The following is a 23,357-nucleotide window of genomic DNA, read 5'->3' as shown; positions in this document are numbered from 1 at the left end:
ATACATTTGAGAGATCTTGACAACCTTGTAGTCATTGGTCTCGGACTGATAAGCAAACCCAGTAGAAACATAAATAGATTGGGTTATCAAAAAAGCAGGCAACCTCTTAAATTTTCTAATGCTGGGGTTCCACAAATATATAGAATTAGCATTAGTGGAAGCTTTTGTAGATCGATAGAGACACACCAGGCCATTGCATCAACTAGCTAAGTGGATTCTCGGAAAAGCAGAGGGAATTGGGTACTCGGAAATCCTGTTAAATGCGTGGTCGTAACCACCGATAAAGCTTGGGATGGTGACGATAAAAGGAAAACCAAGAGAAATAGTAGGAGTTATGAGATAAGCTATGCTGTTGTTGTTGTTGTTGTTAAGATTAAGATTAAGGTGGGTGGAGATGAAACTAGGAGTGGTGATCGAGGAATCCTAGGTTTTTGAAACACACCCGAATCTTAGAACTGATTTTACAGGTAGCCTTACCAGGATGTTGAGTACGACGTCGTGTGGGAGATGGTCCTTCTTTTGTAGGAGGATCCCACGAGGATGAGGAGGTCCCCTTGTTTGAGACATTGTTCGGCGGAAAGAGTAATAAGACCACCGACGATTGGAGTAAAGTCGTCGTTGTTGTTGTTGTTGTTGTTTAGAGAGAACTAAAAAGGATGGGAATTTGGATAGTGATGAGAGAGAACTAAAAGCTGCGGCAGTACAAGCATGAGACTCTTATTTTTATTTTTTATTTTAGAATTAGTGTTTTAATGTTTAAAAGTGAGATAGAGGTTGTCACACCCCAAACCCCAAAGGGTCCAAAACATGAGAGAGACGTCTCAAGTACCTGTAAATTTTTCCTTTTTGACAATTCAATCCACATGATTATTATCGAGTGTCAACAACAAGGATTATCATAATCATCCCATAGAATATACTTTCAGAGTAAGTCAGAGCTCTAAGCATTAATTACAAGGACCATAGGCCACAAAAGAATAGAGTTCTGAAAACAACAATTACATAACAACAGCTTGTCCCAACAGTGGAAATACAGTCATAATTACTATAATATACAAAAGAATGAGTCAAGCCTAGACTAAGATGTACACCATCTAATATATCCATTACACAAAAATTCAGCCTCCATCAGTAGTTAGTCTAACTACTATTAGCCACCAAAAAGCTGTCTCAAAAGATTGTAGCCTACTCTGAAAAGTTATAAAAATAATAGAATGAGACAAAGCCCAGTAAGTAGCATAATTAAAGGGGGTGGGGAAATGCGAGTTTCATGATGGTAACAATTTACAAATCATGCTTTTAATTCGGGAGTTTCCAAATAGTTTCTACAAAACCATTTCCCTAAAATAATATGACAATAATGAATAAATTGACACAGCACAAAGCTTCTCAAAATGTTCTCATGAGATTACATACTATATATTCCTCAAAATATCTCAATATGAAACTACTTACTATACTGTGAGCAATAACACACCGTTCCAAACCAGAAAATCTAACCCAAGGCCACATGATAATCGCCGACACAAAGCCGGAACTCATTGCCGACACAAAGGCAGAACTAAACTGCCGACACAAAGCCGGAACTCATCGCCGACACAAAGCCGGAACTAATAACCATCACAAAGATGGGTGCTAAGATACTAATGTCATGCAGACTATAGTATCTAGCTAGGTAATCACCGAGTAATCACATGTCACAGCACATGGGTAGAACATAAAGAGCTCACATAACTTTAATTCAAAATACATAATTTCACTTCTAAGTAGTTTCATAAAACATTTGAATGCCCAAGATATTCACAAGGTTCTCAATGCCTTCAACTTATTTCTTGCCCAAGAGATTTTGTATTAACTTCCCAAATAACATAGGCCAAGATAAAGCACCTTTATATTTTTGCAAATAATGCAATAAATCCATAATACGCATTTTCTAGAATTTAATCAAAGATGCTAGTCTTTTCTTTGCTAACAAATCATGCAAATCCCCCATATGCAATAAGAATATGCATTTTCATATATAATCATATATAGTAGGGTCATAACACAACACCTTTTAGAAAAACATAGTTCCACCATTAATTTTCCAAAATGTTTTTGACCCAAAAACAATATTTATAAGATATGGTTATTTTTCAAAAATACCCATTAAAAAGCTACTTACCTAGCAACTGCAAAATCCTAATTCTCCAAGCTCCAAGGGGAGATTAGTTAGAACCTAAACAATGTCAAGCAAATCTATCACAATGAGCACAAAGCTTGAAATTGTATCTAGCTACATATTAGGAATTGCCAAATAAGCACTAAATTAGGCAAGCCTAGATTTAGCCTCACAAATAATATTTTCCATCTCCAAAGTTTCTCAACCAATTACTTTACAAGACATAGACTCCCATTATACTTATGAATCATACAAGGTATTATTTCTAACATCAAAACCTCAATAATTTATAAATAGTTTCCACATGGTTTTCACAACATCATCAAGAGACCCATGACACCAAAATCACAATATCCTTTCAAACAAACAATTTAGATCTTTAACTAGCTCCAAATAAACCATAAAAATTATATTCACAATTTCATTTCACAAGATATACCTCAAAACCCCTAAATTTTCACCATAACAAGCCCTAGATACCCAGCATTGTAAAAAGCATGAACTCACTCAACAATTACATCCACCAAAACCAAAACCCATATGTATAACACATGAATATCATTTCCAAAGCTCTTAAATCACATGAAAATCATTATTAAAGCTTGGGTAAAATAACCTCAAATAAGAACATAATACTCATCAAAAGAGATTAAAACGTTTACCTCAATTAACTTATGTGAAGGTGTGATGTTCTTGAGGATTTTCTAGTGATTTTGCCGAAAAAATGGTAGAGGTGAGGATGAGGAATGTACCGGTGGGAGGGTGAGGGAGAGGAGTGTGTGTATGTGTGTTGTGTTGACTGAAAAAGAAAAAGAAAAGGAGAACAAGAGTGGGAGTGACCGGCCAAAGAGAGAAAAGAGGGAGTGGATTGTGTGATGGGTAGTGGGGTTAGGTGGGGGCACATTGGTCCACAAAAATTCTGACTTACCTTCTTTTTTTTTTTTTTTTTTTTTTTTTTTTTTTTTTTTTTTTTTTTTAAACTCACGGGATGTTACAGAGGTAATATTCTAATTTTTAGGATTTTTTTTTTTTTTTTACTTGAGAATTCATAAGATTTTGAAATTTTGAATTTAAAATAAAAAGGATAGATCGGAGGAGAAAAGAAAAAACCTTAGGATCTTTCTCTAGGTAAGAGTTGATAAGATTTTGAAATTTGAATTTAAAATAAAAAAAACATAAATCAGATTGGAGGAGAAAAAGAAAAACCTTAGGATCTTTCTCTATGTGAGAGTTGATAAGATTTTGAAATTCTGAATTTAAAATAAAAAGGATAAATCAAACGGAGGAGAAAAGGAAAAACCTAAAACTTAAGAACTTTTTTAAAAATAGTAAATTATTCTTTTAATTAGTTTGTGTTTTTAAATTTAAGGGAAAATTACATTTTATCCACCGATAGTTTGCCCAAAAAATACTTTGTTTACATGTAGTCTCGAAATGGAATTGGCACTTTACCCATGTTAGGTTAGTTTCGTTTGTTTTTCGTTACCCAGTTTTATTAAAAATATGGGTAAATTTGTATTTTTGTTAGTCTTTTATATTTCTCTCTTCTCAAAACATAAAAAACTAAAAAAATCAAAGAAAAAGAATATCTAAAAGCTAGGTTTTGCAAAAATTAAAACCTAACTTTTACATCTTCTTTTCATATGTCAACTTTTAAATCTTCTATTTTAACACATTTAAAATTGAAATTACGCGAGAGAATGGAAAAAATTCAGTTAAGTTCACCAGGTCTTATACTCTAAGAAGCACCACGGCCTAAGCTAAATTCACAGACAGAAAACACATAATTTAGTTGATATTCGTGAAGCATATCTTGCAATATGTAAAAACAAATATCCTTAAAATAGTGGAAGACTTCCTATTGAGCAAAAGAACCAAAATGGAAACGTTTATTATTACTCATAAAGTCAACAGATGGCTTGGACTAATGCAATCACTAAGGACAACTTCTTAATCAATTGCCATACTTTTCGTCAGAATAACATATAAGGACAATTTAACACAGTCGTCATACTTTGAACCATCTTCTAATACAAAGGTTCTGCAATTTACCAAATGCAGTCTGAGCGCTTAACTCCCGGTAGAATCTGCTTGCTTTAACAGCAGCAGTTGCGAAAACTTTCATGTCAGCGGCCCGCACGCATAATTTCAATTTTTAATGTGTTAAAATAGAAGATCTAAAAGTTGAAACATAGAATATTTGGAGAAGCACTTAGAAGAATTTTTTTTCCTCTCCCTCACGTGGAGCTCTCTCTCTCGTACTAGTACGAGCACTCCCTCCCTTGGCTGTGTGCGAAGGGTAATCTTTTCAATTTTTCAAGAAAAATGGAGGATGATGTGTGTGATAGTCTTGAAAAGATGAAGTTGACAATTGAAGAGGAGGAAACCATTGCTATTTCGGATGAAGGAAGAAAGGAAGCAATTGAAAGTTGTCACATGAGTTTGATTGGGAAATTCCTTACATGTAAGTCTTTTAATAAATTGGTTGCAAAGAATACAATAAGGAGAGCTTGGGGACTAAATGACTCAATGCAAATCCTTGAGGTAGGGCCGAATCTTTTCCAGTTCAAATTTCAATCCGAATTTGATTTGGATCGGATTTTGAGAGGAGGTCCTTGGACTTTTGATAATCAATTACTATTACTGCAAAGGTGGAAAAAGGGCATGACTGTGGGAAATATTCGACTGGAGGCGGCATCACTCTGGGTCCAAATATGGGGGGCACCTTTTGATATGGTTTCCCCTCAAGTGGCGAAGGAAGTTGGTAGTCGACTGGGGGAGGTAGAGGAGGTGGAATGGAAGAAAAAAAAGGATGATCTCAGTATGTTTATGCGAGTCCAAGTTGCCTTACCAATCTCTAAACCTCTTCGAAGGGGTGGTTTTATAGCTGGCTCAGATGGTTTGAAGTCATGGGTAACATTTAAGTATGAGAGATTGCCCATGTTTTGTCACTATTGTGGAATTTTAGGCCACGATCTGAAGCACTGTGCAGGCCATTACGCCATGGAGAAAAAAGGAGGCCACATTGAATATCAATATGGTGACTACCTAAGGGCACTAGGGAGTCAGTCTAGAGTTCCGGGGAGTAAAGCAGCAGGTTCGAGTGCTATCTTTGAGGTAGATACGGGCTGTGAGGCAGGGAAAGAGGCTGTCCAGGCGGAGCAAGGAGATCAGGTGAGGAAGACGACGGCGCAGCCACTCAATACTGGAAACCCTAGAGAAACGGATAAGGAAAAGGGCGTGATTCATGGAACAAATGCGGAACTTTTGCACGTTGACAGCTTGGATAGTAATTGCCATGCAGACGTTACAACCACAGCAGATTTACTAGATGTAACCGGTCCTAAATTTCAGCATCCTAATCAGCCAGTCACAGATTTTCCTGAAGTGAAGGGAGCGGAGATGGAGATTAATAAGGCAAGTGGGAGTCACGTGTAGCCTAATATATTAAAAGACTAGATTTCCGAATCTGGGAGTCTTACTTCCAAGCCGGACCTGATTGGGACAAATACAAAAAAGCCCAAAAGCACTTGGACTCATATAAACCGAATGGAACTTGGGCCAAGTGGATCTACCAAGCCCATTGCCTTACTTGGCCTGGGAAAAAGAAATACGCATGAAACACAAGGGGGGCTGTTTGATGAGGAGATTCTGAAGAAAGGCAGATTGAGCTATGAAGAGGAATTCAAAGACAATGTATCGGCGGGGGTGGAGAGTCACCCTTGCCGGGAGTAATGAGGCTACTAAGCTGGAACTGCCAAGGGCTTGGGAACCCTTGGACAGGTCGAAGCCTTCGCAAGCTTGTGAGGGAGCAAGTTCCCACGGTATGTTTTCTTATGGAGACTAGACTTGATAAAGATGGTTTTGATAGTTTGTATGGAAATTTACCGTACCAAAATAAGATCATTGTTAAACATCCAAACTCTGGAGGAGGGTTGGCTTTTTTGTGGAAGAATGAAGTTAGATTGGAGTTAATTAATTTTACGGTTAACCATGTTTTAGCAAAAGTCATGGAAGATGATGGTTTTGTGTGGTTCATGACTGGTTTCTATGGGTGGCCAGAAGCACAGCAGAAAGAAAATTTATGGAGGTTGTTGAAACATTTACAATCGTTTGCAGTGGGCCCATGGGTAGTATTTGGGGATTTTAATGCTTATTTACATGCTTCAGAGAAAAAAAGTGTTAGGCAGCCACAGTTTTCTCAGATTAAGGCCTTTAGGGAGGCTTTAAATTTTTGTCATCTTCATGACCTAGGATATAAGGGGTATCCATACACTTGGAGCAATAAGAGACCCGGAGAAGCTAATACCAAGATTCGGCTTGATAGAGGTGTTGCAAACAAGGAATGGACAGATAGATTTCAACTGAGCAAAATTGTGCATTTGTCAACCCATGCTTCAGATCATTTGCCAATTTTGCTTGATGTTCAATCCTTTTCACAGCTGAGACAGCAACGTGGTAGAAGTTTCAAGTTTGAGGAAGCTTGGTTGCTCCGGGCGGATTGTGAAGAAGTTATTCAGGAGGCTTGGGGGAAGGCAGGGGAGGAAAAGGCTGGTTTGGTAGCAATACAGGAAAAAATAAAGGTTTGTGGAGCTGAGCTTATGACTTGGGGTTCTCCCATAACTGATCCAGATACCTTAGCCATCAAAGAAGTTCAAAAACAGTTAGACAGATTGAATGAGGTCGAATTGACTGAAGATGCAAAAGCAGAATTTTTGGGCTTGAGCAAAAGAATGGATGAACTTTTACAGAAGCAGGAAATTTATTGGGCCCAACAGTCTAGAATAAATTGGCTAAAACATGGAGATAAGAACACCAAATTTTTCCATGCCAAAGCGACACAAAGAAGAAGGAAAAATTATATCAAGGGTATCCGGAATGATCATGGGTAGTGGGTGGAAGAGTTGGAGGAGGTGGTTGGAGTTGCTTCAGCCTACTTTGACAACCTTTTTCATGCAGGATTGGGGGATCACATGGAGGAGTGCCTGAATGCAGTGGAGAGTAAGGTGACTGATGACATGTGGGAATCTCTCTCTATTGAGTTTACTGCTGAAGAAGTTAAAGTGGCTTTGTTTCAAATGGGACCAACAAAATCTCCAGGACCTGATGGTATGAACGCCCTTTTTTATCAAAAATTCTGGCATGTTGTGGGTGATTCTGTTGTTCTTATTGTTCTGGATTTTTTAAATAATGGTAATATGCTTCCTGATATTAATCATACAAATATTGTGCTTATCCCTAAAATTAAAAATCCAGAGAGAATGTCTGAGTTTAGACCAATAAGCCTTTGTAATGTTATTTACAAAATTATTTCCAAGGTGTTGGCAAACAGGTTGAAACAGGTTTTGCCTCAGATCATCTCACACACTCAGAGTGCCTTTGTACCGGGAAGGTTGATTACTGATAATGTGTTGGTGGCATACGAGACTCTTCATACCATGCATTCCAGGAAAAAAGGGAAGAAGGGGTCCATGGCATTGAAGCTAGATATTAGTAAAGCCGACCGGGTGGAGTGGCACTTTCTTCAACGAATTATGGAGAAGTTGGGATTTCTGGTTGTTTGGATAGAAAGGGTGATGAGTTGTGTGACAACACCATCTTTTTCTATTCTGATAAATGGAAAGCCATATGGGAAGATCCATCCTTCTAGAGGAATCCGCCAAGGAGATCTATTATCACCCTACCTCTTCTTATTATGTGCTGAAGGTTTTATTGCATTGTTGAACAAAGCAGAATCAGAAGGGCGGCTTAAGGGAGTCTCCATTTGTAGAGAGGCACCAAAGGTCACGAACCTTATGTTTGCTGATGACTCATTACTGTTTTGCCAGGCAACTAGGGATGAGGGGGAAACCATAGCTGAGATCCTTCAAATCTATGAAAGAGCCTCTGGGCAGAGTATTAATCTAGAAAAGTCTTCAGTCTACTTCAGCAGTAACACCTCAGATAGCCAGAAGGGTCAGATTTTGGGTGTATTGGGAGTGAAGGAGGTTAGCCGGTTCGAAACATACCTTGGCCTACCAACTTTGATTGGGAGGGCTAAATATCACACTTTCTCATTTTTGAAAGATAGAATTTGGAAGAAGCTCCAAGGATGGAAGGGTACCTTATTGTCTAGAGCTGGCAAAGAAATCCTCATCAAGGCTGTGGCACAGTCCATACCCACCTATACAATGAGTGTGTTTCAGATACCTTTGAAACTTTGTGATGAGCTAGATGCATTGTGCGCAAAATTTTGGTGGGGTCAAGTGAGCAATGAACGGAAAATTCATTGGAAAAGTTGGGATAAGCTTACTATTGCAAAGAAAGAAGGTGGCATGGGTTTTCGGGATTTGAGAGCCTTTAATTTAGCCATGTTGGCCAAGCAAGGGTGGAGGATGATAAAGGACAATGATTCGTTGCTCTATAAATGTTTTAAAGCAAGGTACTTTCCGAGATCAAATTTCCTTGAGGCTAAAGAATCACCAAATTGCTCATATGTGTGGCGAAGTTTGATGGCTGCAATGCCTATTCTCCAATCCGGTCACTGTTGGAGGGTTGGGAATGGATTCTCAATTAATGCTTTAAAGGATAAGTGGCTTCCTAATTTTCCCACAAACAAGGTCCTTAATCCGATCCAAGAGAATGGGGATGATTTGATGGTGTGTGAGTTGATCAATCCGGAGCTTAATACATGGAGATATGAGGATATTAGAACCATTTTTCATAGCCAAGAAGTGGATGCAATCTGCCAAATTCCATTGAGCAGAAGATTTGTAGCTGATACTATCATTTGGATGCATAATTCACGAGGAATTTTTACTGTCAAGTCTGCTTATCATGTGGCGAGAAGAATTCTTACTGATGCAGCGCGGGTTGGAACATCTGGAGGTGGTGTTGCTAAGAAAGTTTGGTCCACAATTTGGAAGTTACGGATCCCTAACAAGATTAAAGTATTTGCATGGCGAGCTTGCCATGAGATCTTGCCTACTGTCGTGAACCTGACCAGAAGAAGGATTATTCATGAAGATATTTGTGTCTTATGTACAAGAGAACCGGAATCCACCATTCATACTTTGTGGGACTGTGCAGTAGCTCAGGACGTTTGGGCTGGTAGTGTTCGTAAACTGCAGAAACACAAGCATGGCCAGACCGATTTGGTGCAACTGAAGGAGGAATTGTTGGAGCGATTGAATTTGGAAGAGCTTGGGTTATTCTGGACTCAAGCTTGGCTGATCTGGAATCAGCAAAACTCAGTGCTGCATGGTGGAAAAATGAAGAGCCCAATTTGTTTGAACAAACGGGCAGAGGAATGCATGGAAGATTACCAATGGGCTCAAACACGACTCAATGCCCAGCCGAGACGGCAACCTTATGAGGAAGTATGGAAACCACCACCTGCTGAGGCGTACAAACTCAATTTTGATGCTGCAACATTTCCGGATTTATGCAGAACAGGGATTGGAGCAATTGTTCGAAATGAAAAGGGAGAGGTAATGGTTGCAATGTCTGCCTATGGACCGGCTGTGCAAACCAGTGATGAAGCGGAGTTGTTGGCTTGTCGGAGAGCTTTAGAATTTGCTGTGGATGCAGGCTTTTCCAGATTGATCATTGAGGGTGACAACAGTAACGTCATTCATGATATATCTTCAGCAGGGGAAAACACCTCTCCATTCGGCAATGTAGTGGATGATATTTGCCATTTGATAAGGGGTTTGATTTGGTCTGAGGTTTGCTGTATTAGAAGGGGTGGGAATAGGGTAGCCCATGTTTTGGCTCAACATGCTAGACAAACATTAGATGAGGACTTGTACTGGTTGGAGGACTCTCCCCCACCAGCCTTGGATGCTCTGTATCATGATCTTTTATCTATCTAAATGAATGAACATTCTCTTTTTTTAAAAAAAAAGTTGAAACATGAATCTCAGCAAAAAGAAAAAAAAAAAAAAAGATACATGAAAAGAAAATGTTCATTCTCTTTTACAAAACCGAACTTTTAGATCTTTTTTCCCCTTAATTTTTTATATAAAAGTGTAACAAAAATACAAATTTATTCTTGTTTTTAACGGTAGTGGGTAATGGGGAACAAACAAAGCTAACCTCAGGTGGGTAAAATGTCAATTTTTAAAACCACAAATAAATGAAGTGTTTTTCAGGCAAACAACAAGTAGACAAAATGTAATTTCTCCTAAATTTAAAATTACTTAACTAAAAGATAGGATTATTTTAGAGTGTTTAAGACTTTTTATGAAAATATTTTAGTAGGCAACCCCAACAAAAAATCATATTATTAAAACTAGGAACTATAATTCAACTAGGCCCTCATATTTTCCATTAGAGAAGGCCCAATAAGTATAATGTATGTCTGTCAAGTCTCACTCAATAATGTATTCAGCCCCTAAAAATATGGCCCAACTTAAACTACAGACTCCCAAAAGAACTCCTGCGCTTACCCCAAGACTTGCATTGATCCCCTCTGCTTCATATCAGTTTGCAATTCATGGTGATCCTTGGCTGTTCCACGTAGACCTTTTCTCTTAAGAATCCCCACATATAATTCTTTTTGTATTGTTTTTTTATAGAATCATCAAAAGTACTTATTTATTTATTTAACATCATCCAAAGTTCATCAGGTAATATCATAGTAATATAAAAGACTAGCCTCATCACACGCGCTCGTGTGCAATTTTTTCTTGAATTAGTGTTATAATTTTTCATTTATTTCTATTTGAGATTTACATTTATTTTTCCACAAAAATTGCATGTTTAGAACCATTAATATTGCCAAAAGTATCATAAGGCTAGCTCTAAAAAATGAAAATCAAAATAGCATTGAAATATATTTAGTTATTATTATTAGGGTAAATTACCAAGTTAGTCCCTATCATTTACGTCATCTCTCAATTTGGTCCATAACCTTTTAATTGTGTCAAATTAATTCATAATATTTTGGTATTGTGTTAAAATGATCCCAACCATTAAGTAATAGATAGAAAATTCTGACATGGTTAATAGTCAAAATAAAATATTATTTTCATTTCATGTGTACTGTCACATCAACGTTAAAAAGAAATTAAAAAAAAAAAAAAAAAAATTCCTTAACGGTGTTCTTAGTGACCCCATCACCCACACCTCTGAAATCCGTCAGATCAAACGCCATAAGCCTCAGCCCCGGCATAGGCTTTCCTTGATTAACACCATGACCGAATACTAAAAACCCATCAAAGATATTCCTTTGCCGAATGAAATCGAAGCGCACGCAATGATTCACAGCACAATGAACAATGTTTTATGTGATGAAAACAATGCTACCAGTTCCTCTAGTGATGTAACAGGTTTGATAATTTTCTTTGATTTTCATTTTATGATCATGGCTACTGCTTGGTGCCTTGTGTAATGGCAGGTCAGTTTGGTTTTAAGGGAAACAGTGAGAATGGGAGAGTCAGAGAGAGACAATACAATTATACAAACTTTCCGACGAAAATGTATGGAAGCATCTGGAGCATCTGAAGCATCACCTAAAAATTTCTCTTTTTTTTTTCTTTGTATAATCATTCCAATTTTTAAAGATCCATGTTTGTACTTGTTTTATTTGGATTTAATATTGTTTGCTAGTTTGGGTCTAGTTTTATCGTATTGATCTTTTTTTAGGAATCTTTTACAATATTGATCTCAAGTGGGTATTCGATTCTGAGGTAATTGTACTTGTTTCCTTAGCTTATTTTCTTCTTAAAAGAATCTTACAAAAAACTTTTATTTTAGTCCAATTTGTATTCAATTGGTGGGCCTATCTGAAGAAGCTTAAAGAGTTCCTGTCATGGAGTTAAAGGATAGAGAGAAATCAAGAGAGAGACGGGGACACAGAGAGCGTTATAGTAAATTAGAAAATGTTGATATTTATAATTAATGTCACATGGCAGCTTATGTGGAAGTTATGTAGTGTAAAAAATAATATTTTATTTTGACTGTTAGTCATGCCAACATTTTATATCTATCACTTAACAGCCAGGACCATTTTGACACAATACTAAAAGGTTAGGGACCAAATTGGCACAATTAAAAAGTTAGAAACCAAATTGAGATATAACATAAAGGGATAAGGACTGACTTTGTAATTTACTATTATTATTATTTTTTGATGTGATGTGCGGCATTTTTTTTTTTTTTTTTAAGAAGGTGGGATGGTTTTTTTAGGAGAAGGTGGGGATTGTGGAGAGTTTTTATTTTTTCACTTTTTTGTTTTTAATTTTTATCAATTTACGGTTTTAACCCTATTTCTTATATTTTAGGAATAACGATAAGTTAATTAAATTAGGGGTATTTTTGTAAGTCAAAAAGGTAATAACGAACTTTCTGAATCCTCTTAATATATAGAGATATATAGAGATTTACACATTTTGAAGGGGTAGGGGAATTAGATTTACAAAGAAAATTAACAGATCCTTGAGTTAAATGAGAATCAAGGCTCATTTGTAGAGTAGATATCTCCAGTCTCTGATACCATTCAGTAGTTTGCATTATCTACCGTAGCACAAATCGAGCAATATCAGATTGCCTTTGATACAATACTCTTAACATCAGCAACATGGTTTTGCTGTCTTAGGCTCTCAGCTTCTTTGCAACATCAGCTAAAGAGATGCAAGAATAAGATAAATTAATGTTGCATAGCCCAGTCCTTATGACATTTTGTTGTAGCCTAACAATCAAATTATGGGCCCACTTTGAATTGAAAGTACCTGAAAACGTCTTAGCAACATGCCTGAGGAGCTCCAGATCACCAATTTGTACCACCTAAACTTGATAAATATACATCATCTTTGTTAATATCATATCAACAGGAAAGGCGCATGAACCTAACTAGAGAGTTGAACCCTGAGAGGCCATATTTCAGGCCTAACAAAGTCAACTGCTAGGTGTCATGCTAGTAATTAGTAAAGTAAATTAACAAGTGAAAAAATTGTAATCTCAGTTTAGCCTCATTCTGCATGGCATGTGATCTATAATTATAATATATCTTGCTTTCTTAACTAAGAACATAAAAGAGTATCCTCAAAATATATATATTTTTCTTTTTCTTAAGGTGTTTCTTTTAAAGCTAAGAAAAGTCAATCATAAAATTACAATTTCTTTAACCCTATTCTCTACTGTGCTATCAATGGGTATTGATTAAAAAACCTATGCTATTAAAGGGTTGGGATCTGAGTTTGATTTTGAATCAAATAAACATTATCATAAAAAATAATATCTGATGATTTGAATTCAAATGCTCCCTTCTGTCCCATATTAGTCTTCCATCTTCATAAACTCAACTTTTAAGGTATCATCATTTATTGTCTTATGTATTTCACATCAAAGCATAAATTTTAAAAAATAATCCTAAAAACATTTTGAACTTTCCAAAAAGACAAAACCTTCGTAGGTAAATTTGAAAAGCTATATTATTTTATAAACTCATTTTAGAATGTGTACATCTTTTGTGGGACATCTCCCAAAGAAAAGATGGACAAGTTGAAGGGAGTATAATTTTAAGATTTACATGTACTCAGATTCAATACAGACTAAGATGGACAAGAATATATATATATATATATATCGAAAAGCTGAAATAGTATTTATGGTCTGTTTGGATTGAGAGGGAGTAGAGTAGAGTGGATTTGGACAAAAATTAGTCTATTTTCAGCAAACTCTACTCTATTATCCTCCTCTCCTCCACTCCCCCTCCTTCCCTCCTTAATCCAAATGGGCCCTTATTATTGCTACATTCCAGTTCAGCCACATCAGCGGTCATGACATCTTTAAAAAAGAAGACATATTTTCTTAAAATATTATTATCTAAAGATGACTTTACACACTCTAAAATAATAATTAAATACATGTAACTTGCCAACTATAATAAAATATTAATATTTAAATATCTAAAGATGACTTTACACATTCTAAAATAATAATTAAATACATATAACTTCCCACAAAAGCACGAGTCGAGTTGATCTTATGGCTATGATGGAGATACAATGGACGAGCTACAACCAGATGTGGCGGAGCCGACAACAATAACGCCTATTAGTAAGGTTTGGCAACCCCCACCACAATCAGTGTACAAACTGAACTTTGATGCAACCATTTTTACTAATCTGAATTGCTCTAGATTTGGTGCAACTATTTGGAATGATAGAGGAGAGGTGATGGCTGCTATGTCGGTTAAAGGGCCACCTTTAACCAACAAAGAGGAAGCCAAGGCATTAGCTTGCAGAAAGGCATTGGAATTCTCCATTGATGCTAGCTTCTCGGAGTTGATCATTGAAGGTGACAACGCTAATGTTATGAGGGTTGTTTGTTCATTGCTTTCGAACCACTCTTTGTTGGGTCACATTATCAAAGATGTAAAATGTCTTATGAACGGTTTGCAATATGTATCCGTCAACAGTATTAGGAGGGAAGGAAATAAGGTAGCACATGTCCTCGCTAGAAATGTAAAGAATACTCTTGATGATATGTCTTGGTTGGAGGACTCTATACCACCAGTTGTGGATGCTTTGTATCAGGACCTTATTAATATTTATGAATGAAAGTATGATGGTTTGGCATTCAAAAAAAAAAAAAATTGTAGTCATAAATACGTTATATAAATAATAATAAGAAACCAAAATAAAAAAGTAGGAATTCTTTGCCAGACATACCATCCTTTTTTTTGTTAACCTTTCTCATAGGCATTTTATCAAACATGTGACATAGAACTACAAATGGAGGGATTATCTTCAGCATACCACTTTGTTGGTGGTAATTCATAGTAAAAGAGACATGATAGAAATAGAAATGCCACTTAACACTCCAATATATTTAACATTATATATACACACACACTACTATTTAAGGGGCTTCCTCTATTTGGGATCCTCGTTTTTTTTTGGTTCAAAAATGTCTCTACACCTATATGTTTGAGTAGAGATAAAACTAAAGGACAATTTGGTAAAAATACAACTCTAACTTCTGCTAAAACATTGCCTAAAAAATAGAATCACCCTCCTGTTGATTATCAAATTGCTTTATCCACTTATAAATAGATTCTCAAAATAAAAATTATATATAAAAAATAATTACATAAGTTTTTTTTTTTTTTTTTTGGCTATAAAATAGGACTACTAAGCCCAATATTTTCACTTTTTTTCCCCCTTATCAAGACTTAAAAGTTTCTCTCTCATTTTTTTTGGTTTTCTTTCTTCTAAATTCTAATCTCTCTCTTTTTTTTTTTTTTTTTTGGTTTTTGTTTTTACGTTTTCAATTCTCTTCTTTTAAAATTTTGAATTATTAAAAAAAGTGATTTTTAATGTACTCCTTTTTTTCTTTTTAATGATTTATTTATTTATGTTGGTGTTTGAATAGTTTTGTTTTCACATCTATTTGTAGTGCCTTTTTTATTTATTTTAATGAATGTATTTTCTATGTCCAAAATAAAAATCAATATGCATGTGGTTTAATTGGATAAAAGAGAGAAACGTCTCTCTGGGAGGAATGAATCTTTCCCTAATCAGGTATTGTTCGCTTTGGGAATGGGTCGAGGAGTCGACGTGTGATCACACACACTATAGTACACCCTTCCTTAGGCCAAGTGCTTATAAGGCAAGGGTGGGAGGTGTCTCTCCCCAATGTGGGATTGAACAAATTTGTGAGGGTGGCATTGGCTCCTCGGTCCATTCCCAAAGCAAACAATACCTGATTGGGGAAAGATTTGTTCTTCCCACGGTCTCATATTGAGATGAATGGAAAATTATGACACGTTGGCCATCAAGGAATTCTTGATCAATGATTTAATACTTTTTTAAACACCTAACAGTATTAGTTGCCAACCTTCTTTTCTGAAGCCTGTCTTGTTTTCTTTATTGTTTTTTATGTGAACTTCCTCAATTCAACTGATCCAAATTTCCATATTGCTAAACTACATGGAAATGAAACTGAATTATGGGTGAGGATAGGAAAGCTCTCCTTGCTAAATATAATCATTTCAATTTTTAGCAGGTAGGTTTATTGGTTTATTTCATGGTTTTGAAAACCGGATTGAATTGGCTAGTTCAAACAAGAACTGAACCCTCAACCGGTCCAGTAAAAATCGTTGGTTCAACTAGTAAAAACCGAAAATTGAAACCTTTTCTAGTTTTTAACCTTCCAATTGGCCAAAATGGGCATTTGCCCATTTCGTCCAAAAGATGTAGCAAAATGCCCCTGTTCTGAAACTATTTAGCCATATGCCCCTATTTTAAACTTGATTTTCTAAAAATCGAGTTTTAATGAAAAACTCGATTTTTAGAAAATCGAGTTATAGGCAAAAAACTTATAAAAAAAAAATTACATGGAACTCGAGTTCCATGTAATATTTTGCAAGTAGCTTGATTTTCATTAAATTGAGTTTTTCATTAAAACTCGATTTTTTAAAAATCGAGTTTCAAAACAAGGGCATTTTGCTAGATAGTTTCAGAACATGGGCATTTTGCTACTTGTTTTGGGCGAAAGGGGCAAATGCCATTTTGGCCCCTTCCAATTTCATTAAAAGTCACATTTAAGTTAGATGAGTATAAAATTCTAAAGATATAATAATGAGAAGATATAACATAGACAAATAAAAGACTAGTCTTGCTCTCGTAATAGCTAATTGGCTGATAAAATGGACAATGGACTAATAGGAAATCCTTGCTTTGGCCTAGATGAACTTTCATCATTTTTGCCCTATGTTAATTGTGGTAATTTACTCGATTATTTTTATTTTCATTTTTTTTCTTGGGATTTTAATTTCCCCCCTTAAATGAATGTGCATCTATACTTATGCATCAGTTCGTGCTTACATGGTCATTTTTTAGATCATTGAAAATGGTTTTCACATGGCCAACTGCAAACTATCTAGGCCATTCTCAATGTACCCTTTGTGTCTGCATGATAAGGTTCTTCAGTTTCAGTTTGACTTGATTATTGCTATATGATTAAATAGAATTTTGGTTTAATGATAAACGTGAAGAAAATTTTCATTGTAGGTGGTTGGAGAGATTTTGGTTCATAATGGTTTGTTTGGGTGGTAGGTGGCTCTTTGGGGTAGTTTGTGGTGGCTTGGTGGTTTGGGTTGGTTGGTGCAACACATTGACAAGTTTTTTTTTGGCCAAAAATTGAGTAGGGGTAGGAGAGAGAAAAATAATATTGATATGGATAGAGAAAAAATATTGAGGCTGATGTAGGTGTAGCAACATATAAGTTTTTTGGGTTAGTTTTGCTAAAACTATGTAGAGACTAATGTGAACGCTTATCATATAATAAATGGCAATTTATGAGGAGAGAGAAAGGAAACGTTCATTAAACTCTTTAATAAGAGTGGAAAAACGGAAATTCAATAAATGAGCTCTTTAGTGAGTTCTCAAGAGTTTCCATATCAAAATTATTTTTTCACCTATTTATGAACACAAGGTATTTTCAATTAGTGGTGCCAATTACATATCTTTCATTCTACAACTAAAGACGGTTAACACTTGCTATCTGAAGAATTTCAAGACTAAGTGTTAATGGAAGGCTACAAACAATTTGTTGTGAAGGCTTTTATGATCGTAGCAATGGCATTATTTGCTTTTATTGGAAGCTCACAAGGGCAACCAATTTGTTGCTTTCGTGAAGCTTGTTGTTGCCAAACTTGTACTAAACCGCCGCACGTACACAATTGAAATTTGCAAAAACATATAAATTGTATGAGTGGAGTATGAATAACATATGAAATATATGAGTAAAATATTTTAACTTTTGGTTGATTTGCTACATTTTTTGTACGTTGCTCCTCTCTCTCTCTCTCTCTCTCTCCATATAGCATGGTACAAACATAAAATACCACAATAGCTACAATTCTTGACATGAAAAACTTCTCAAATGAGGAATTTTAGAGCTTCAACTTAGCAAAATTAACTATTGAGATTTAATGAAATTGCGTTTTCTTTTGAAACATTAAATTTTTTTGTCAATATATGGACTTTAATTAGATCAATTTTTTTGGATTAGAGTTATAATTTTTCACTTATTTCAATTTGAGATTCACATTTTTTTTCCCACAAAAATTGCACATTTAGAACCACTAATATGGCCAAAAGTATCATAAGGTAAGCTCTAAAAAATGAAAATCAGAATAGCATTGAAATATATTTAATTATTATTTTTATTTTTTTATGTGATATGTGGCGTTTTTTTTTTTTTTTAATTTTTTTTACAGAACTTGGGATAGGTTTTTTTTTTAATAGAAAACCGTATGGTGGTTTTTATTTTTATTTTAATAGAAGGTGGGGATTGTGACGAGTTTTTATTTTTTCACTTTTTTGTTATTAATTATGTTCAATTTTCGGTTTTAACCCTATTTCTTTTTCTTTTCTTTTTTTAAGAATAAGGATAAGTTAATTAAATTTGGGGTATTTTTGTAAGTCAAAAAGGCAATATCTAACTTTCTGAATTTTCTTAATATATAGAGAAATATAGAGATTAACACATTTTGAAGGGGGAGGGGAATTAAATTTACAAAGAAAATTAACAGATTCTTGAGTTAAATGCGAGCCGAGGCTCATTTGTAGAGTAGATGTCTCTAGTCTCTGATACCATCCATTAGTTTGCATTATCTATTGTAGCACAAATTGCACCATATCAAATTGTCTTTGATACAATACTCTCAACATTAGCAACAAGGTTTTGCAGAGTGCAATCTTAGGCTTTCAGCTTCTTTGCAAACATCAACTAAAGGGATACAGGTGTTAAATATTAGTATTGATACACCATGTTGAATATGCTAGTATGGATGCGGAAGTGAAAGCATAAATTATAGAACACAATAACACACGATGGTTATGTGGTTCAGCCTAACGGCTTACATCCATGGAGGAAATCCTAAAAGGTTACATCAATAATATATTAAAGTGTAATACAAATCTTGTGTTACAATAAACCATAACATGTGTATATATAGTAGACTAAAACCTAGACTAATAGACTTTTAGTACACGCAGGGGACTTGGCTTGAACACAAAATAGAATTAGGCTTGGGCTTATGCTAATGAGCTAATATATCTCTAACACTCCCTCTCAAACTCAAAATGGAAGCTTAATGAAACCTTGAGATTTGATAAGGTTGAGAAGATCCCTTAAATGAAGTTTGGCTTTATAATGGTGGTTTGAGGAAGGTAATGGTCTTGCAGTGTCGATACGACTTCTAATGATGGCATGACTATATCGGAGAGTTTTGACGGCAACAATGAGAAGTCAAAGAAGATGAACGCAACGAAGAAACATCGAGGAAGACAAAGATTGCTCTTAAATACACCGTAAGGACAGAAAACATAGCCATAGGAAGGTGGCTTTGATACCATGTTAAATATTAGCATTGATACACCATGTTGAATATGCTAGTATAGATGTGGAAATGAAAGCATAAAGTATAGAACACAAAAACACATGAGAGTTACGTGATTCAACCTAACGGCTTACATCCACGGAGGAAACTCTAAAGGACTACATCAATAATGTAAAGTTGTGATTTACAACTACGTTTTATGTTGGCTTTATTCCATGATAAAAAGTGTTGTAACTGCTTTAATTTTGTTCCTTATATTTTGTGGGATTTTATTGTATTGGGTTTAGTATTAAATTGGTGAATACTTAAACCTAATTGAACATCAAGTGGATTTCGCGAGAAGCTAACTTGCGAAGTAGCCACGTGAGAAGCACATGACTGAAAGCTGAAGAGTCGTGCCAGGTTGTCAATTTTGCAAGTGTCTCGCGGGTAAGGCCTTCCCGCGAGGTAGTTGCGAAACATTCTGTCTGGAGGTTTTTTTTAGTGTGACTTTATTACCCTTCACCCATACTATATATACCCTAATTACCCACAAATTGTAAGATGGCCATTTAAAGAGAAAAACCCTAGATAGGTTTTCTACAATACACACACCCATCTTTTAGAGAAAGAGCTGCTCATCCTTAGTGAGAAATCATTCTAACCTCTTCTCCTTCCCTCTCCCATTGTCATACCTTGAGAGAAGATTTGTACCCAAACACAACCCACACCTTTTCAGAATATAGATAGTGTTTTGGAGCTTGGGAAGTTTTGGGGATTTGCCAAAGGAAGCCGATAAGGCTTGGCAGATGCAATCAGGCGTATTGTGGGATCCAGAAAGCTAGACAAGACACGGTTTCGAGAAGCCTTGTTGGAGTAATACCTTGGAAGGCTTAGGTACATTGGGTAGATTAGGCTTGAAGGGTCTCTTGCTATTTGTGTATCCCAACTTATTGTCTAGTGGATCGATTTACCGCTTGGAGGGCGACGAAGAGGTTTTTTTCTGAGTTCTTTGATTTCCTCTTCGATAACACATCACGGTGTTTTCTTGTGTTTGCATTCTCTCTTCCCTTACTCTTGTTCTTTACTTTTATTATTTGTTGTTCATGTTTATGCACTAGAGTAGTTATTGGTTTATTGTGCTTCATTTACTCTTATTTCGCACTTAGATAAGTTAGAGTAAAAGCCTAGCTGTAATTTTAAATTAGGGATCTAAACAAGCTCTTGTGTTATCACACAAATCTGAGCTTTCAATTGGTATTAGAATGGGTATACTTGTTTTGGTTTCATTACTTAAGTGTGATCCTTGACCCCTTGTGTGTATTGCCATAGATAGTGCTTTGTATGCTTCTATGGATATTGTTGATTGTAACCTGCCTCTATAAGTGATTATCCTCATGATTGTGATGCCATATTACATGAATCTATGGGTGTTGTTGATATTCCTAATATCAAACTCTTGAAGAAAGAGGCTAAGAAGTTTTATAAGAATTTGAGCAAGTTTCATTGTGAAAAGGATGATTTGATTGCTAAGCTCAATAAATCCAATAAATTGGTTGAAAAGTATAAGAAGCTTATTGAAAATTCTCTTGAAAAGCTAAAAGAGTTTAATGTTTGAATATGGAGTTGGATGCTAAATTTGTTTTGTCTAACAAACTTGTTGATGATCTTAAATGTGAAAATAAATCTCTTAAGATGCATGCCAAGTGTTTGATTGCTGAACCTATTACTAAAAATGATGAAAATATTTGATGCAATCATATTGTGGTACTCGATGCCTATTGTGTGTTCTACCTCAAAGGACAAATCGGTGTACATTCTTCCACACAAAAGAAATCAAAAGGTGGAGAGAAAGACTTTTAAGCCAAAGCCTCTGTTTAGGTCTCAATCTAAGGCTTTGGATGGGTTTATGTTTGTTCCAACTTATCACCATTGTGATGTGATTGGCCATATAAGACCTCAATGTCCAAAGTTGAGAGAACAAAACCATGTTTCTAGATCCCTTCCCAAAAAGCCTAGTGGACCTAAACACATTGCTTGTCACCATTGTGGTGCCTTTGGTCATCTTAGACCTTATTGCTCTAAGTATCAAGCTCTTAAAAAAATCAAATGAAAAGAGAAACTTGAGCTTCTTGGAAGTTGTACTAAAAAGGGTAAACCGGATTTAAGTGAAAATAACATGTTGTTAAAGAAAACATTTAATGCTCTAAATTCCTTGTCTATGTGCATCTCTGGTTCTCATTCTTCCAACCATCGTCTCACTTCTCATAAGACACTCATTCCAAACAATTGTTCCGTTTGGATAAGGAAGGGTTTCTATGGTTGAGCTTATGCTCTTTTGGTCTTTGATCTAATTCTTTCGATCTTTGTATGATTCTTCATGCATTAGATGCTTCATTGTCATGCATTTGTGCATCATGCATCTCTTTATATGCATTGTTTTTGCATTTGACCATACTTTTATGCTTTTGTTTTTGTATTTGTAAAAATCCAAAAACACATAAAAAGTGGAAAATTCAAAAAAATTGATAGTATATGTTTGAGCACATTTCACATGTGAGTTTGGCCTAGTACCTTCGTACTTATGGCATAGTGTATTTACGAGCTTAACTTGTTTTATATGCACATTTATCTTTGTGGGAAAAATCTTAAAATCTATGTGTGACTGTTGTAAATCAATCTTTAAGCTTGTCATAAATGATTGGTCGATAGTCTCGTTGGTTTTGATACATGCATAGACTTATGCCTATATATCTTCCTACTCTATTTTTTATGTTTTTGCTTAAAGAGCTCAACAAATGTAAATCTCAAAATGAAAAGAGATAATGAGTTGCAAAAGCTGTCGCATATACTAGTATTTGATTAGGAAAAAGGGAAAGTGACTTGTATTGAAATATATGGTGCCCAAAAAGCCAAAGGCTTATTCACAATATTGAAATATTAAAAATTTCAGGCATCGATCTTAAAATGAGATGTATTTGTTCAAAAATGATCAAATGTTATGAATTGTAAGGAAGCCAAATGTAAAGCTTCAAAGATTTGTAATCATTTTCTTGTGGGAGGTCATATATGCTCATTTCTATAATTGAGATAATCCACTTGACTTAGTAGTAGTTGTGTATGACTTGATTGAATTGATCATTGGAGCTTCACTTTAAACTAAGGACTATTCCACAAAACACACAAAACTTTTGTTCAATGAATGTCTATTTCATTTATGTGACGGTACATGTTTAAATGTGATGTGTGTGTGCTCAACCATATGTGGATCAAACCAAAAAGATTTTTGTTCTTTATGTTTGTTTTTGGAAGTAATTTGTATCACCCATGTTTTTCAAAGTTTTTCAAGTTGTTTTTGTGTGAAAAATATGTTTTCTGGGTGTTTTCATGACTTATTTCATGTGTAAGTTCAATCACGAGTTAAAGGGTCCAATTCTCAAGTTTTTTAGTTTTGGACAGAGAGTTTCACAACTGTTTCGCGAGTAAGGCTTACCAACAAAATACCAGCGAAATTTTGTGGGAAGCTAACCAGCGAAAATTTCCAGATCAGCTTTTAAAGGGCATTTTGTGGGTCATTTGTTTTAAACTTCTTCCATCATCTTCCAAACCCCTATTTTAATGCTTCAACATCAAAACCCAACTAATTTCAAGTGTTTTACATTCCATAAGCACATCTAAGGTACTCTTTAACTCTCTTCATCAATTTTGATTCTTAGATTATGTTTTTGGGGGATTTATGTTCATAGTTTGGATTTTCTCAAATGGGAGTTGGAAAACTTATTTTTTGTCAATCTTTTTTATCGGGTTTTGTTTTAAATATTGATTTTCTTTGGATGTTGGTCCCGTGTGGCAAAAATAACATGTATTTAGGCAAGATTTTCA

At 35.3% G+C, this 23,357-nt stretch overlaps 1 long non-coding RNA gene and 1 pseudogene across 1 annotated transcript; both read right to left on the bottom strand.

The window, feature by feature from the left end:
• Window positions 1-23,357, bottom strand: part of LOC126707619 (probable 26S proteasome non-ATPase regulatory subunit 3) — a 153,546-nt pseudogene that overhangs the window by 61,441 nt on the left and 68,748 nt on the right.
• On the bottom strand, window positions 894-3,151 carry LOC126707626 (uncharacterized). Its single transcript, XR_007649001.1, has 3 exons — window positions 2,824-3,151; window positions 2,165-2,218; window positions 894-1,190 (listed from the first exon to the last, which is right to left on the bottom strand). It is a non-coding gene; the product is annotated as an uncharacterized LOC126707626 (long non-coding RNA).

The sequence above is a fragment of the Quercus robur genome, chromosome 11 (genome assembly GCF_932294415.1).
Source record: "Quercus robur chromosome 11, dhQueRobu3.1, whole genome shotgun sequence".
Classification (NCBI taxonomy): Eukaryota; Viridiplantae; Streptophyta; class Magnoliopsida; order Fagales; family Fagaceae; genus Quercus; species Quercus robur.
This window is presented reverse-complemented; position numbering and strand designations above follow the sequence as displayed.